This window comes from Cryptomeria japonica, unplaced genomic scaffold, assembly GCF_030272615.1.
Source record: "Cryptomeria japonica unplaced genomic scaffold, Sugi_1.0 HiC_scaffold_154, whole genome shotgun sequence".
In the NCBI taxonomy this organism is placed as follows: Eukaryota; Viridiplantae; Streptophyta; class Pinopsida; order Cupressales; family Cupressaceae; genus Cryptomeria; species Cryptomeria japonica.
Window position 1 is genome coordinate 160001 of NW_026728976.1, and position 14314 is coordinate 174314.

The window sequence follows — 14314 nt, forward strand, 5'->3', positions numbered from 1 at the left end:
TCGACTCAGAGAGGTCTATGCATGTGAGAGGCTGAAAGCAAGGTCGACTCGGAGCGGTCTATGCATCGGGCGCGCTTGGGGCGACTACCAGTGCCAACCCCTTATCCCGCGACGCGTCCGACAAAGAGAACGTTCCAAGGCGGCAGAGGAGGTTACCAGCCGAAGGATGCAGTAGCAATAACAGGTATAGTTCCGCGGCGGCCGAGAAGACTCACCGCATAGGAATCGGGATGCGAGGCGAGGGATGCGGCGGGAAGGCCCCGACGGCTAAACGGAAGAGGCTGCAGGGCCGCCTCGGAATGGTCCAAGCATCGGATGCGATTGGGACGACTACCAGTGCCAACCCCTTATCCCGCGATGCGTCCGATACACAGATAGTTCCAAGGCGGCCGAGGAGCCTCACCGCATATCAATCGGGGTGCGAGGCGAGGGATGGGGCGGGAAGGCCCCAACGGCTAGACGGAAGAGGCTTCAGGGCCACCTCGGAATGGTCCAAGCATCGGACGCGCTTGGGGCGACTGCCAGTGCCAACCCCTTATCCCGCGATGCGTCCGATACACAGATGGTTCCAAGGCGGCCGAGGAGCCTCACCGCATAGCAATCGGGGGTGCGAGGCGAGGGATGGGGCGGGAAGGCCCCAACGGCTAGACGGAAGAGGCTTCAGGGCCGCCTAGGAATGGTCCAAGCATCGGACACGCTTGGGGCGACTACCAGTGACAGCCCCCTATCCCGCGATGCGTCCGATACGAAGATGGTTCCAAGGCGGCCGAGGAGCCTCACCGCATAGCAATCGGGGTGCGAGGTGGGGGATGCGGCGAGATGGCCCCAACGGCTAGACGGAAGAGGCCACAGGGCCGCGTCGGAATAGTCCAAGCATCGGACGCGCTTGGGGCGACTACCAGTGACAACCCCTTATCCCGCGATGCGTCCGATACGAAGATAGTTCCAAGGCGGCCGAGGAGCCTCACCGCATAGCAATCGGGGTGCGAGGTGGGGGATGCGGCGAGATGGCCCCAACGGCTAGACGGAAGAGGCTGCAGGGCCGCCTCGGAATAGTCCAAGCATCGGACGCGCTTGGGGCCACTACCAGTGACAACCCCTTATCCCGCAATGCGTCCGATACGAAGATAGTTCCAAGGCGGCCGAAGAGCCTCACCGCATAGCAATCGGGGTGCGAGGTGGGGGATGCGGCGAGATGGCCCCAACGGCTAGACGGAAGAGGCCACAGGGCCGCCTCGGAATAGTCCAAGCATCGGACGCGCTTGGGGCGACTACCAGTGACAACCCCTTATCCCGCGATGCGTCCGATACGAAGATAGTTCCCAGGCGGCCGAGGAGCCTCACCGCATAGCAATCGGGGTGCGAGGCGAGGGATGCGGCGAGATGGCCCCAAAGGCTAGACGGAAGAGGCTGCAGGGCTGCCTCGGAATAGTCCAAGCATCGGACGCGCTTGGGGCGACTACCACTGCCAACCCCTTATCCCGCGATGCGTCCGATACACAGATAGTTCCGAGGCGGCCGAGGAGGTGGGGGATGCAGCGAGATGGCCCCAACGGCTAGACGGAAGAGGCTGCAGGGCCGCCTCGGAATAGTCCAAGCATCGGACGCGCTTGGGGCGACTACCAGTGACAACCCCTTATCCCGCGATGCGTCCGATACACAGATAGTTCCGAGGCGGCCAAGGAGCCTCACCGCATAGCAATCGTGGTGCGAGGTGGGGGATGCAGCGAGATGGCCCCAACGGCTAGACGGAAGAGGCTGCAGGGCCGCCTCGGAATGGTCCAAGCATCGGATGCGCTTGGGGCGACTACCACTGCCAACCCCTTATCCCGCGATGCGTCCGATACACAGATAGTTCCAAGGCGGCCGAGGAGCCTCACAGCATAGCAATCAGGGTGCGAGGCGAGGGATGCGGCGAGAAAGCCCCAACGGCTAGAGGGAAGAGGCTTCAGGTCCGCCTCGGAATGGTCCAAGCATCGGACGCGCTTGGGGCGACTACCAGTGACAACCCCTTATCCCGCGACGCGTCCGATACACAGATAGTTCCAAGGCGGCCGAGGAGCCTCACCGCATAGCAATCGGGGTGCGAGGCGAGGGATGCGGCGAGAAGGACCCAACGGCTACACGGAAGAGGCTTCGGGGCCGCCTCGGAATGGTCCAAGCATCGGACGCGCTTGGGGCGACTACCAGTGACAACCCCTTATCCCGCGACGCGTCCGATACACAGATAGTTCCAAGGCGGCCGAGGAGCCTCACCGCATAGCAATCGGGGTGCGAGGCGAGGGATGCGGCGAGAAGGACCCAACGGCTACACGGAAGAGGCTTCGGGGCCGCCTCGGAATGGTCCAAGCATCGGACGCGCTTGGGGCGACTACCAGTGACAACCCCTTATCCCGCGACGCGTCCGATACACAGATAGTTCCAAGGCGGCCGAGGAGCCTCACCGCATAGCAATCGGGGTGCGAGGCGAGGGATGCGGCGAGAAGGACCCAACGGCTAGACGGAAGAGGCTTCGGGTCCGCCTCGGAATGGTCCAAGCATCAGACGCGCTTGGGGCGACTACCAGTGACAACCCCTTATCCCGCGACGCGTCCGATACACAGATAGTTCCAAGGCGGCCGAGGAGCCTCACCGCATAGCAATCGGGGTGCGAGGCGAGGGATGCGGCGAGAAGGACCCAACGGCTAGACGGAAGAGGCTTCGGGTCCGCCTCGGAATGGTCCAAGCATCGGACGCGCTTGGGGCGACTACCAGTGACAACCCCTTATCCCGCGACGCGTCCGATACACAGATAGTTCCAAGGCGGCCGAGGAGCCTCACCGCATAGCAATCGGGGTGCGAGGCGAGGGATGCGGCGAGAAGGACCCAACGGCTAGACGGAAGAGGCTTCGGGTCCGCCTCGGAATGGTCCAAGCATCGGACGCGCTTGGGGCGACTACCAGTGACAACCCCTTATCCCGCGACGCGTCCGATACACAGATAGTTCCGAGGCGGCCGAGGAGCCTCACCGCATAGCAATCGGGGTGCGAGGCGAAGGATGCGGCGAGAAGGACCCAACGGCTAGACGGAAGAGGCTTCGGGTCCGCCTCGGAATGGTCTAAGCATCGGACGCGCTTGGGGCGACTACCAGTGACAACCCCTTATCCCGCGACGCGTCCGATACACAGATAGTTCCAAGGCGGCCGAGGAGCCTCACCGCATAGCAATCGGGGTGCGAGGCGAGGGATGCGGCGAGAAGGACCCAACGGCTAGACGGAAGAGGCTTCAGGGCCGCCTCGGAATGGTCCAAGCATCGGACGCGCTTGGGGAGACTACCAATGACAACCCCTTATCCCGCGACGCGTCCGATACACAGATAGTTCCGAGGCGGCCGAGGAGCCTCACCGCATAGCAATCGGGGTGCGAGGCGAGGGATGCGGCGAGAAGGACCCAACGGCTAGACGGAAGAGGCTTCAGGGCCGCCTCGGAATGGTCCAAGCATCGGACGCGCTTGGGGCGACTACCAGTGACAACCCCTTATCCCGCGACGCGTCCGATACACAGATAGTTCCGAGGCGGCCGAGGAGCCTCACCGCATAGCAATCGGGGTGCGAGGCGAGGGATGCGGCGAGAAGGACCCAACGGCTAGACGGAAGAGGCTTCAGGGCCGCCTCGGAATGGTCCAAGCATCGGACGCGCTTGGGGCGACTACCGTTGCCAACCCCTTATCCCGCGATGCGTCTGATACACAGATAGTTCCGAGGCGGCCGAGGAGCCTCACCGCATAGCAATCGGGTTGCGAGGCAGATTATTGGGAAGGGAACCCCCTGGGATGCGGCTCAAGCAGTGCCCAAAGGGACTGGAATGCGGAATCACATCGAGAGACCCAAATGCTATACGAGGGCTCAAATCGAATTATCGATTTGGCCACGACATGGACGCATCGGAACGACTACCTTTGCCGAACCACTCGCAATTGCATCCATACCGAAACCAATAGACATTTCCGTTAGAGCCCTCGCATAGCATTCGGGAATCTCGCATGCCCCTCTAAATCGACCAATGCTGGCGCTCAATGAAAATCCGAGCGCTACCACCGTTCGAGCGCCAGCATTGGTCGAGTTAGAGGGGCACGGGGGAGAATGCTCCAGTCAACACCTCCCCTATATAAGTTATTTGTCCGATTCTCGCACAACCGTAGTCTGCCTCGTCGAATCAAACAACGGTCCCAGATTCCGACTTCCGTTCCGTAGAGACCCAAAAGCTAGATGGAGGCTCGCAAGAAAGAGAGTCGGCGCATAGCAATCGGGTTTCTCGAACGTTTAGGGACCGAGCTCACTTGCGGATAGGGCAAAATCCGCCAAGCAACCCAAAAGCTAGACGGGGGCTCGAATCGAATCGCCTAGGCGGCCACAACAACGACGTGTTGGATCGACTACCAGTGCCAAACCATTCAGCAAGACTAGTCTGTGTCGAGGCCGGATAGAGATTCTCAGAGAGCGCCCGCATAGCATTTAGGAGACCTGCCGCGTCCCTCACACTCGACAAATGGTGGTGCACGTTTATAAATCCGAGCGATCCCAACCCTTTCAAGCACCAACATCGGTCGAGATAGAGGGGCACGGAGGGGGCTGCGTGAGACAACACAGTCCCCTATATAAGTTATTTGTCCGATTCTCACACATCCGAAGAATGGTCATCAAATCGGACAACAGCCCAAACTTCCGACTTCCGTCCCAGAAAGCCCAAGAGCTATCTAAAACGTTCATGGCCGGAACTCGATCGCGGCTATACCAGTCCGCCAAGCAACCCAAAAGCTAGACTGGAGCTCTAGTCGAATCACCTCTGTGGCCATTGCAAGGACGTGTTGGAGCGACTACCATTGCCGAACCATTCCGCAGGTCGAGTCCATACCAAGGCCGCATAGAGATTCACGATGAGCTCCTGCATAGCAATCAGGAGACTTGCCGTGTCCATCACAATCGATAAATCCTGGTGCAAGATTTTTGCATCCGAGCGCTCCAACCAGTCGAGCACCAGCATCAATCGACATAAACGGGCACGGGGGGAGGATGCTCGAGAACACTACCTCCCCTATATAAGTTATTTGTCCGATTCTCAAGCAGCCGAAGTCTGGTCATCGAATCGGGTCAAAGACCACAACTTCCGACTTTACCCACAATGCAAGTCATCGAATCGAACATCGGCCCCCGAGTCGGACTCCATGCGTATGTCAGGTCATCGGACCCAAATTCCGCCTTCCTGCGCATGGCGGGCCATCAATATCAACTCGGTCATCGGACCCAAACTCCGCCTTTTTGCGTATGGCACGCCTTCAAATCGGTCATCGGACCCAAATTCCGCCTTCCTGTGCATGGCGGGCCATCAACATCAACTCGGTCATCGGACCCAAATTCCGCCTTTCTGCGCATGGCACGCCATCAACTCGGTCATCGGACCCAAATTCCGCCTTCCTGCGCATGGCAGGTCATCGGACACAAATTCAGACCTCGCCAATATGCCTACGTATCGAATCGGTCATCGGACCCAACTTCCGACTTCATCCATACTGTAGGGTCTTTGAGGTTGGCGCGGTGCGCTCAACCCAGGGAGTCGACCCATCGAAGCATACACCTCCCCTATATAAGCTATTTGTCCGATTCCCACACCTGTGTAGTTTGCACCTCTGACCAGGACATCGACCCCAACTTCCGAACTCGACTGCAACGACGGCACCAGCGCCTTGGTGCGCACCTTGCGACGCACAGTCCCAACATTCGCCTTCCTGCACATGGCAGGTCATCGGACCCAAATTCCGACCTCGCGAGTATGCCTACATATCGAATCGGTCATCGGACCCAACTTCCGACTTCATCCATACCGTAGGGTCTTTGAGGTTGGCGCGGTGCGCTCAACCCGGGGAGTCGACCCAACGAAGCATACACCTCCCCTATATAAGCTATTTGTCCGATTCCCACACCTGTGTAGTTTGCACCTCCGATCAAGACATCGACCCCAACTTCCGAACTCGCCTCCAACGACCGAACCAGCGCCTTGGTGCGCACCTTGCAACGCACAGTGCCAACATTCGCCTTCCTGCACGTGGCAGGTCATCGGACCCAAATTCCGACCTCGCGAGTATGCCTACATATCGAATCGGTCATCGGACCCAACTTCCGACTTCATCCATACCGTAGGGTCTTTGAGGTTGGCGCGGTGCGCTCAACCCGGGGAGTCGACCCAACGAAGCATACACCTCCCCTATATAAGCTATTTGTCCGATTCCCACACCTGTGTAGCTTGCACCTCCGATCAGGACATCGACCCCAACTTCCGAACTCGACTAAAAAGACCGCACCAGCGCCTTGGTGTGCACCTTGCAACGCACAGTGTCAACATTCGCCTTCCTGCACATGGCAGGTCATCGGACCCAAATTCCGACCTCATGAGCATACCTACTAATCGAATTGGTCATCGGACCCAACTTCCGACTTCATCCATACCGTAGGGTCTTTGAGGTTGGCGCGGTGCGCTCAACCTGGGGAGTCGACCCATCGAAGCATACACCTCCCCTATATAAGCTATTTGTCCGATTCCGACACCTGTGTAGTTTGCACCTCCGCTCAGGACATCGACCCCAACTTCCGAACTCGCCTGCAACGACCGAACCAGCGCCTTGGTGCGCACCAAAAGTGCGCACTTTTGGAGGGCACTTTTGTGCGCTCCAAAGGTGCGCACTTTTGGAGGGCACTTTTCTGCGCTCCAAAGGTGCGCACTTTTGGAGGGCACTTTTTGGAGGGCACTTTTCTGCGCTCCAAAGGTGCGCACTTTTGGAGGGCACTTTTTGGAGGGCACTTTTCTGCGCTCCAAAGGTGCGCACTTTTGGAGGGCACTTTTTGGAGGGCACTTTTCTGCGCTCCAAAGGTGCGCACTTTTGGAGGGCACTTTTTGGAGGGCACTTTTCTGCGCTCCAAAGGTGCGCACTTTTGGAGGGCACTTTTTGGAGGGCACTTTTCTGCGCTCCAAAGGTGCGCACTTTTGGAGGGCACTTTTCTGCGCTCCAAAGGTGCGCACTTTTGGAGGGCACTTTTTGGAGGGCACTTTTCTGCGCTCCAAAGGTGCGCACTTTTGGAGGGCACTTTTTGGAGGGCACTTTTCTGCGCTCCAAAGGTGCGCACTTTTGGAGGGCACTTTTTGGAGGGCACTTTTCTGCGCTCCAAAGGTGCGCACTTTTGGAGGGCACTTTTGTGCACTCCAAAGGTGCGCACTTTTGGAGGGCACTTTTCCTGTGCTCCAAAGGTGCACACCTAGGTGAGCACCTTCGACCACACCTTGTAGCACACCAAACTCTGACTTTCGACTTCATCCGCAATGCAGGGTCTTTGAGGTTGGCGCAATGCGCACAACCAGGGGAGTCGACCCATCAAACCCAACACCTCCCCTATATAAGCTATTTGTCTGATTCTCATACATGCGTAGCCTGCAGGAGCAATTAGGACATCGACCCCAACTTTCGGCTTCTAAACGAAAACAAGGTCTTTGAGGTTGGTGTAATGCGAACAACTAGGGGAGTCAACCCATCAAACCCAACACCTCCCCTATATAAGCTATTTGTCTGATTCTCATACATGTGTAGTCTACAGGAGCAATTAGGACATCGACCCCAACTTTTGACTTCTTAACGAAAACAAGGTCTTTGAGGTTGACGTAATGCGCACAACCAGGGGAGTCGACCCATCAAACCCAACACCTCCCCTATATAAGCTATTTGTCCGATTCTCATACATGTGTAGCCTGCAGGAGCCATTAGGACATTGACCCCAACTTTTGACTTCTTAACGAAAACAAGGTCTTTGAGGTTGGCGTAATGCGCACAACCAAGGGAGTTGACCCATCAAACCCAACACCTCCCCTATATAAGCTATTTGTCTGATTCTCATACATGTGTAGCCTGCAACAACGATTAGGACATCCACCCCAACTTCTGAATTCGTCTGCGTTGACCGCACCAAAGGTGCACGCCTTGGTGCTCACCAAAATCCGACTTCCGACTTCTTCTGCTATGCGGGGTCTTTGAGGTTGGCGCAGTGCGCACAACCAGGGGAGTCAACCCACCGAATGCAACACCTCCCCTATATAAGCTATTTGTCTGATTCTCATACATGCGTAGACTGCAGCAATGATTAGGACATCCACCCCAACTTTTGACTTCTTAAACAAGACAGGGTCTTTGAAGTTGGTGCAGTGCACACAACCAGGGGAGTCGACCCATCAAACGCAACACCTCCCCTATATAAAGCTATTTGTCCGATTCTCATACGTGTAGTCTGCAGCAGCGATTAGGACATCGACCCCAACTTCCGAATTCGTTTGCATTGACCGCACCAAAGGTGCACGCCTTGGTGTGCACCCTGGAGTGCACTTTGGTGCTCACCTCGGTGCACACTTTGGTGTGCACCTCGGTGTGCACCAAAGGTGCGCACCTTGGAGCGCACCAAAGGTGTACACTTTGGAGCGCACCACATAGGGTCTTTGAGAGGTTGGCGCAGTGCGCACACCAAGGTGGGTGTTGAGGTGCGTGCCGAGGTGGGTGGGTGCTAGGGTGCGCTCCATGGTGGGTGCCAGGGTGGGTGCGTGCTAGGGTGGATTCCAAAGAGGGTCATAGGGTGGGTGCCAAGGTGGGTTGGTGATATAGTGGGTTCAAAGGTGGGTACTAGGGTGGGTTCCAAGGTGGGTCACAAGTTGGGTGCCAGGATGCGTGGGTGTTAGGTTGGGTGCCAAGGTGGGCTCCTGCGTGGGTGGGTGCTAGGGTGGGTTTCAAGGTGGACGCGAGGGCGGGTGCCAAGGTGGGTAACAAGTTGGGTGTTAGGATGGGTGAGTGCTAGAGTGGGTGCCAAGGTGGGTGGGTGCTAAGGTGGATGCCAAGGTGGTTCACAGGGTGGGTGGGTTCTAGGGTGAGTTCCAAGGTGGGTCACAGGTTCAGTGCTAGGGTGGGTGTCAAGGCGGGTGTCGAGGTGCCTGGGTGCTAGGGTGTGGATGCCAATGTGGGTCATAGGGTGGGTACTAGGGTGGGCTGCAATGTGGGTGCCAAGGTGGGTAACATGCTCGGTGGGTTCTAAATTGGGTGCCAGGGTGGGTGTGCACCCACCTTGCCCGAGGTGGGTGCCAAGGTGCCAGTGTGGGTGGGTGCTAAGGTGGATGCCAAGGTGGGTGAGAAGGTGGGTGATAGGTTGAGTGGTAGGATGGGTGGGTGCCAAGATGGGTCACAGGGTGGGTGCAAGGGTGGGTAGGTGCTAGGGTTGGTGTCAGGGTGGGTGGGTGCTAGGTTGGGTTCCAAGGTGGGTGCGAGGGTGAGTGTCAAGGTGGGTCACAGGTTAGGTGCTAGGATGGGTGAGTGCTAGGGTGCAAAGGTGCCAGGGTGGGTGCTAGGATGGGTCGATGCTAGGGTGAGTGGCAAGGTGGGTCCACAAGTGTCAAGGTGGGTGCCGAGGTGGGTGCCAAGTCGGCGACTGCTATGGTGGATGCCAAGGTGGGTCACGGGGTGGGTGCCAAGTTGCTAGGTTGGGTTCCAAGGTGGGTGCCAACGTGGGTGCTAGGGTGCGTGGGTTAAAGGGTGTGTCACAACGTGGGTGCCAGGATGGGTGCGCACCCACACTGGCCAAGACGGGTGCGGGTGCAAGGTTGGGTTCCAAGCCCGGTCACAGGCTGGGTGCTAGGATGGGTGGGTGCCAAGGTGGGCACCAGGGTGGGTGCACCCACCCTGGCCAAGGTGGGTCACGGGGTGGGTCCTAGGGTGGGTAACGGGGTGGGTACTAAGGTGCGTGCCAAGGTGGGTCATAGGGTGGGTGCCAAGGTGGGCACCAGGGTGGGTGTGCACCAACCCTAGCCAGGGTAGGTCACGGGGTGGTTGTCGGGGTGGGCGTCAAGGAGCCAAGGTGGGTGGCAAGTAGCCAAGTTGCGTGCCAAGGTGGGTGTCGGGGTGGGTGCCAAGGATCCAAGGTGGGTGCCAAGGAACCAAGGTGGGTGTCTGGGTGGGTGCCGAGGTGGGAGCCAGGGTGGGTCCCAAGGTGAGTGCAAAGGTGGGTGCCAGGGTCAAGGTGAGTGCCAATGTGGGTTCCAAGGTGCCAGGGTCAGGGTGAGTGCCAATGTGGGTTCAAAGGTGCTAAGTTGGGTGCGAGGTTGGGTGCGAGGGTGGGTGGGTGCCAAGGTGTGCTAGGTGGAAGCCCGGGTGGGTCGGCATCCCATGGGTGTCGAGTTGGGTGCCTGATGGGTGCTTCTTGTCAAGTTTTAGTCGTCGGGACTCATTTCGAGCCTTAGAGGTCGTTTCTTGTCCGGTTGCCCTGTCTTCGACCTGGGAACCCAATTTTGGTCCTCGGGTCCCATTTTTTTTTGTCTCGCATCCCACTTTTGGCCTGTGGCCTTTTCGGGGTCGATTCTCGTTTTGGGCATCAGAGCATGTTTCTTCTCCTAAAACCCAATATTTGTTTATTAAGTCTCGGAACACATTTTTGTTCTCGTGGACCCATCATGGGTCTTGGAACGCATTTGTGGTCCTTGGGTCCCATTTTGCATCCCGAAACTTGTGTTTTGGTGCTTGATCCCTATTTTGGGTGCCCACCTTGCACCAAGTGCGCACCCGGGGCAAACCGAGCGCCTTGGTGCACCAGGGCAAGATCGAGCGTGCACCCGAGGCGCCCCGAACATGCACCAAGGTGCACTCGGCCCACATGTGAGCGCAGGTCGTTGCGCCCGAGGTGGTGTGTGGGCACCGCGTTGCAGACGGGACACTGCACGCACACGACGCCCCCTCCAGGTGCACGCACGTAGGCCGGGCCGGGTGCACACCCGACGCCCTAGCAAGGTGCGCGCACCCGGGCAGGGCTCACACTTGGCGAACGGGGCGCACTTCGCGAGGGAGGGTGTGCACCTCGACGGGGGTGGGTGGCCGGGGTGGATTCGCACGTGGGTCGCGGTTTGCTAAGTACACACTGCGACAAGCTCATAACGGGTGCGATCATACCAGCGTTAGTGCACCGGATCCCATCAGAACTCCGCAGTTAAGCGCGCTTGGGCCGGAGTAGTACTGGGATGGGTGACCTCCCGGGAAGTCCCGGTGTTGCACCCTTTTTTAGTTTTTCGCCGGGCGTCGCAATGCTATTTGAATAAACCTTTTGCCCGTTTGCGTTCTCGTCGGGGCCGGGCCGGGCCGGGGTGCGCTGCCCGCACTACCGCGCGCGCGGGGGCGACACCGAGCGCGCACCCGAGGCGCCCCGAGCACACAGGCCACGGTGCAACCCGGGCGTTGTGCGCGCACCCCGGTGCGCCCGAGGTGCTGCGCGCGCACCCAGGTGAAATCGGTGTGCACCTCGGCCAGTGCGCGCTCGGTCGAGTCGCGCACGTTGGCCAAGGTGCACGGTGATGTTTCTTACTCTAAGGTTCCGCACCAGACGCCCGGGACAGGTGAGCGAAGCTGGGCGGGGCCGGGTGCGCGGCCGGGGCAGGTGCACGCAGCTGGAGAGAGCTTTGGAGCACACTTCGGAGCGCACCAATGATGCGCTCCATTCAAAAGTTTCCTGAAAAGGCAAAAAAAGTTGAGATTATAGAATTTCCCACTTGAGAGATTGTAAAAAAAAAAAATTTAAAATGAAGGAAACGCTGGTGCCAAGGTGTGCGCAGCCCAGCCAAGGTGTGCGCACCAAGGCGCCCACCCTGGCGAAGGTGCACGCAAGGTGCGCACCCGAGGCAAACCGGACAATTAACCCAACTTTCGACTTCGCGCGCACCTTGGAGCGCACTTCGGAGCGCTCCTTGGTGCGCACCAATCTTGGGCACCTCGGAGTGCACCATGGCGCCCACCAAGGTGCGCACCCGGGGCAAACCGAGCTCCGACTTCGTGCGCACCTTGGAGCGCACGAAAGGTGCGCACCATGGCGCCCACCAAGGTGCGCAGCCCAGCCAAGGCGTGCGCATCAAGGTGCGCACCCTGGCGAAGGTGCGCACCCGGGGCAAACCGAGCTCCGACTTCGTGCGCACCTTGGAGCGCACAAAAGGTGCGCAACCCAGCCAAGGTGTGCGCACCCCGGTCAAACCGAGCTCCGAATCGTGCGCACCAGAGGTGCACGCCATCGTGCGCACCTTGGAGCACACTTCGGAGCCCTCCTTGGTGCGCGCCGATGTTGCGCACCTCGGAGCGCACCCGGGGAAAACAATGCAATTAACCCGACTTTCGACTTCGTGGGCACCTCGGAGCGCTCTCGGGTTCGCACCTCGGAGCACACCGAGGTGCGCACCTTTGATGCGCTGCCTTCACCAATTTCCAGAAAAGGCAAGAAAACATTGAGAAGGTGTGCGCACCGAGGTGCCCACCCTGGCGAAGGTGCACGCGAGGTGCGCACCCGGGGCAAACCGGGCTCCGACTTCGTGCACGCCGCACCTTGGAGCACACTTCGGAGCGCTCCTTGGTGCGCACCAGGGCGCGCAACCCAGCCGAGGTGCCCACCCCGGCGAAGGTGCACGCGAGGTGCGCACCCGGGGCAAACCGGGCTCCGACTTCGTGCACGCCATGGTGCCCACCGCGGCGAAGGTGCACGCGAGGTGCGCACCCGGGGCAAACCGGGCTCCGACTTCGTGCACGCCGCACCTTGGAGCACACTTCGGAGCGCTCCTTGGTGCGCACCATGGTGCCCACCAGGGCGCGCAACCCCGCCGAAGGTGCACGCGAGGTGCGCACCCGGGGCAAACCGGGCTCCGACTTCGTGCACGCCGCACCTTGGAGCACACTTCGGAGCGCTCCTTGGTGCGCACCATGGTGCCCACCAGGGCGCGCAACCCCGCCGAAGGTGCACGCGAGGTGCGCACCCGGGGCAAACCGGGCTCCGACTTCGTGCACGCCATGGTGCGCACCGCGGCGAAGGTGCGCACCCGGGGCAAACCGGGCTCCGACTTCGTGCACGCCGCACCTTGGAGCACACTTCGGAGCGCTCCTTGGTGCGCACCAGGGCGCGCAACCCAGCCGAGGTGCCCACCCCGGCGAAGGTGCACGCGAGGTGCGTACCCGGGGCAAACCGGGCTCCGACTTCGTGCACGCCGCACCTTGGAGCACACTTCGGAGCGCTCCTTGGTGCGCACCATGGTGCCCACCAGGCCGCGCAACCCAGCCAAGGTGTGCGCACCAAGGTGCACGCGAGGTGCGCACCCGGGGCAAACCGGGGTCCGACTTCGTGCACGCCGCACCTTGGAGCACACATCGGGGCGCTCCCGGGTTCGCACCGGCGTTGCGCACCGTGGTGGGCACCTCGGAGCACACCAAGGTGGGCAGCGAGGTGCGCACCTTTGATGCGATGCCTTCACTAATTTCCATAAAAGGCAAAAAAAAAACGAGATTTTAAAATTTCCGTTTTGAAAGATAGTGAGAAAAAGGGAATGCTGGTGCCATCTTGAGCCCGCCCTGGTGCGCAGCCCAGCCAAGGTGTGCGCACCAAGGTGCCCACCCTGGCGAAGGTGCGCGCCCGGGCAATTAACCCAACTTCCAACTTCGCGCGCGCCAGGGTGGGAGCGCACCCAACAACCGGGCCTGGGAAGAGCCAATGCGAGAAACCCCACCAAACGCTCTGACAAAAAAAGAGGGGGCGCTCCAGTAACCCCGCTTCGGAGCGCACCCTGGGCAAACCCAGCCAAGGTGCCCACCCCGGCCAAGGTGCAGGCGAGGTGCGCACCCGGGGCAAACCGGGCTCCGACAACGTGCACGCCGCACCTTGGAGCACACTTCGTAGCGCTCCCGGGTGCGCACCTCAGAGCACACCAAGGTGGGCAGCGAGGTGCGCACCTTTGATGCGCTGCCTTCACTAATTTCCAGAAAAGGCAAAAAAAAAAGGAGATTTTAAAATTTCCGTTTTGAAAGATAGTGAAAAAAACGGAACGCGCGTGCCATCTTGAGCCCGCCCTGGTGCGCAGCCCAGGTAAGGTGCCCACCCTGGCAAAGGTGCGCACCCGGGCAATTAACCCTACTTCCGACTTCGTGCGCGCCAGGGTGGCAACCGGGCCTCGGAAGAGCCAATGCGAGAAACCCCACCAAACGCTCCGACAAAAAAAGAGGCGGCGCTCCAATAACCCCGCTTCGGAGCGCAGCCGGGGCAAACCCAGCCAAGGTGCCCACCCCGACGAAGGTGCACGCGAGGTGCGCACCCGGGGCAAACCGGGCTCCGACAACGTGCACGCAGCACCTTGGAGCACACTTCGAAGCACTCCCGGGTGCCCACCGGCGTTGCGCACCGTGGTGGGCAGCGAGGTGCGCACCTTTGATGCGCTGCCTTCACTAATTTCCAGAAAAAGGCAA

General features: G+C 59.8%; 1 non-coding gene across 1 annotated transcript; it reads left to right on the forward strand.

Moving 5' to 3' along the window:
• Window positions 1-10985: 10985 nt before the first annotated feature.
• On the forward strand, window positions 10986-11104 carry LOC131866768 (5S ribosomal RNA). Its single transcript, XR_009365368.1, has one exon. It is a non-coding gene; the product is annotated as a 5S ribosomal RNA (ribosomal RNA).
• Window positions 11105-14314: the final 3210 nt, after the last annotated feature.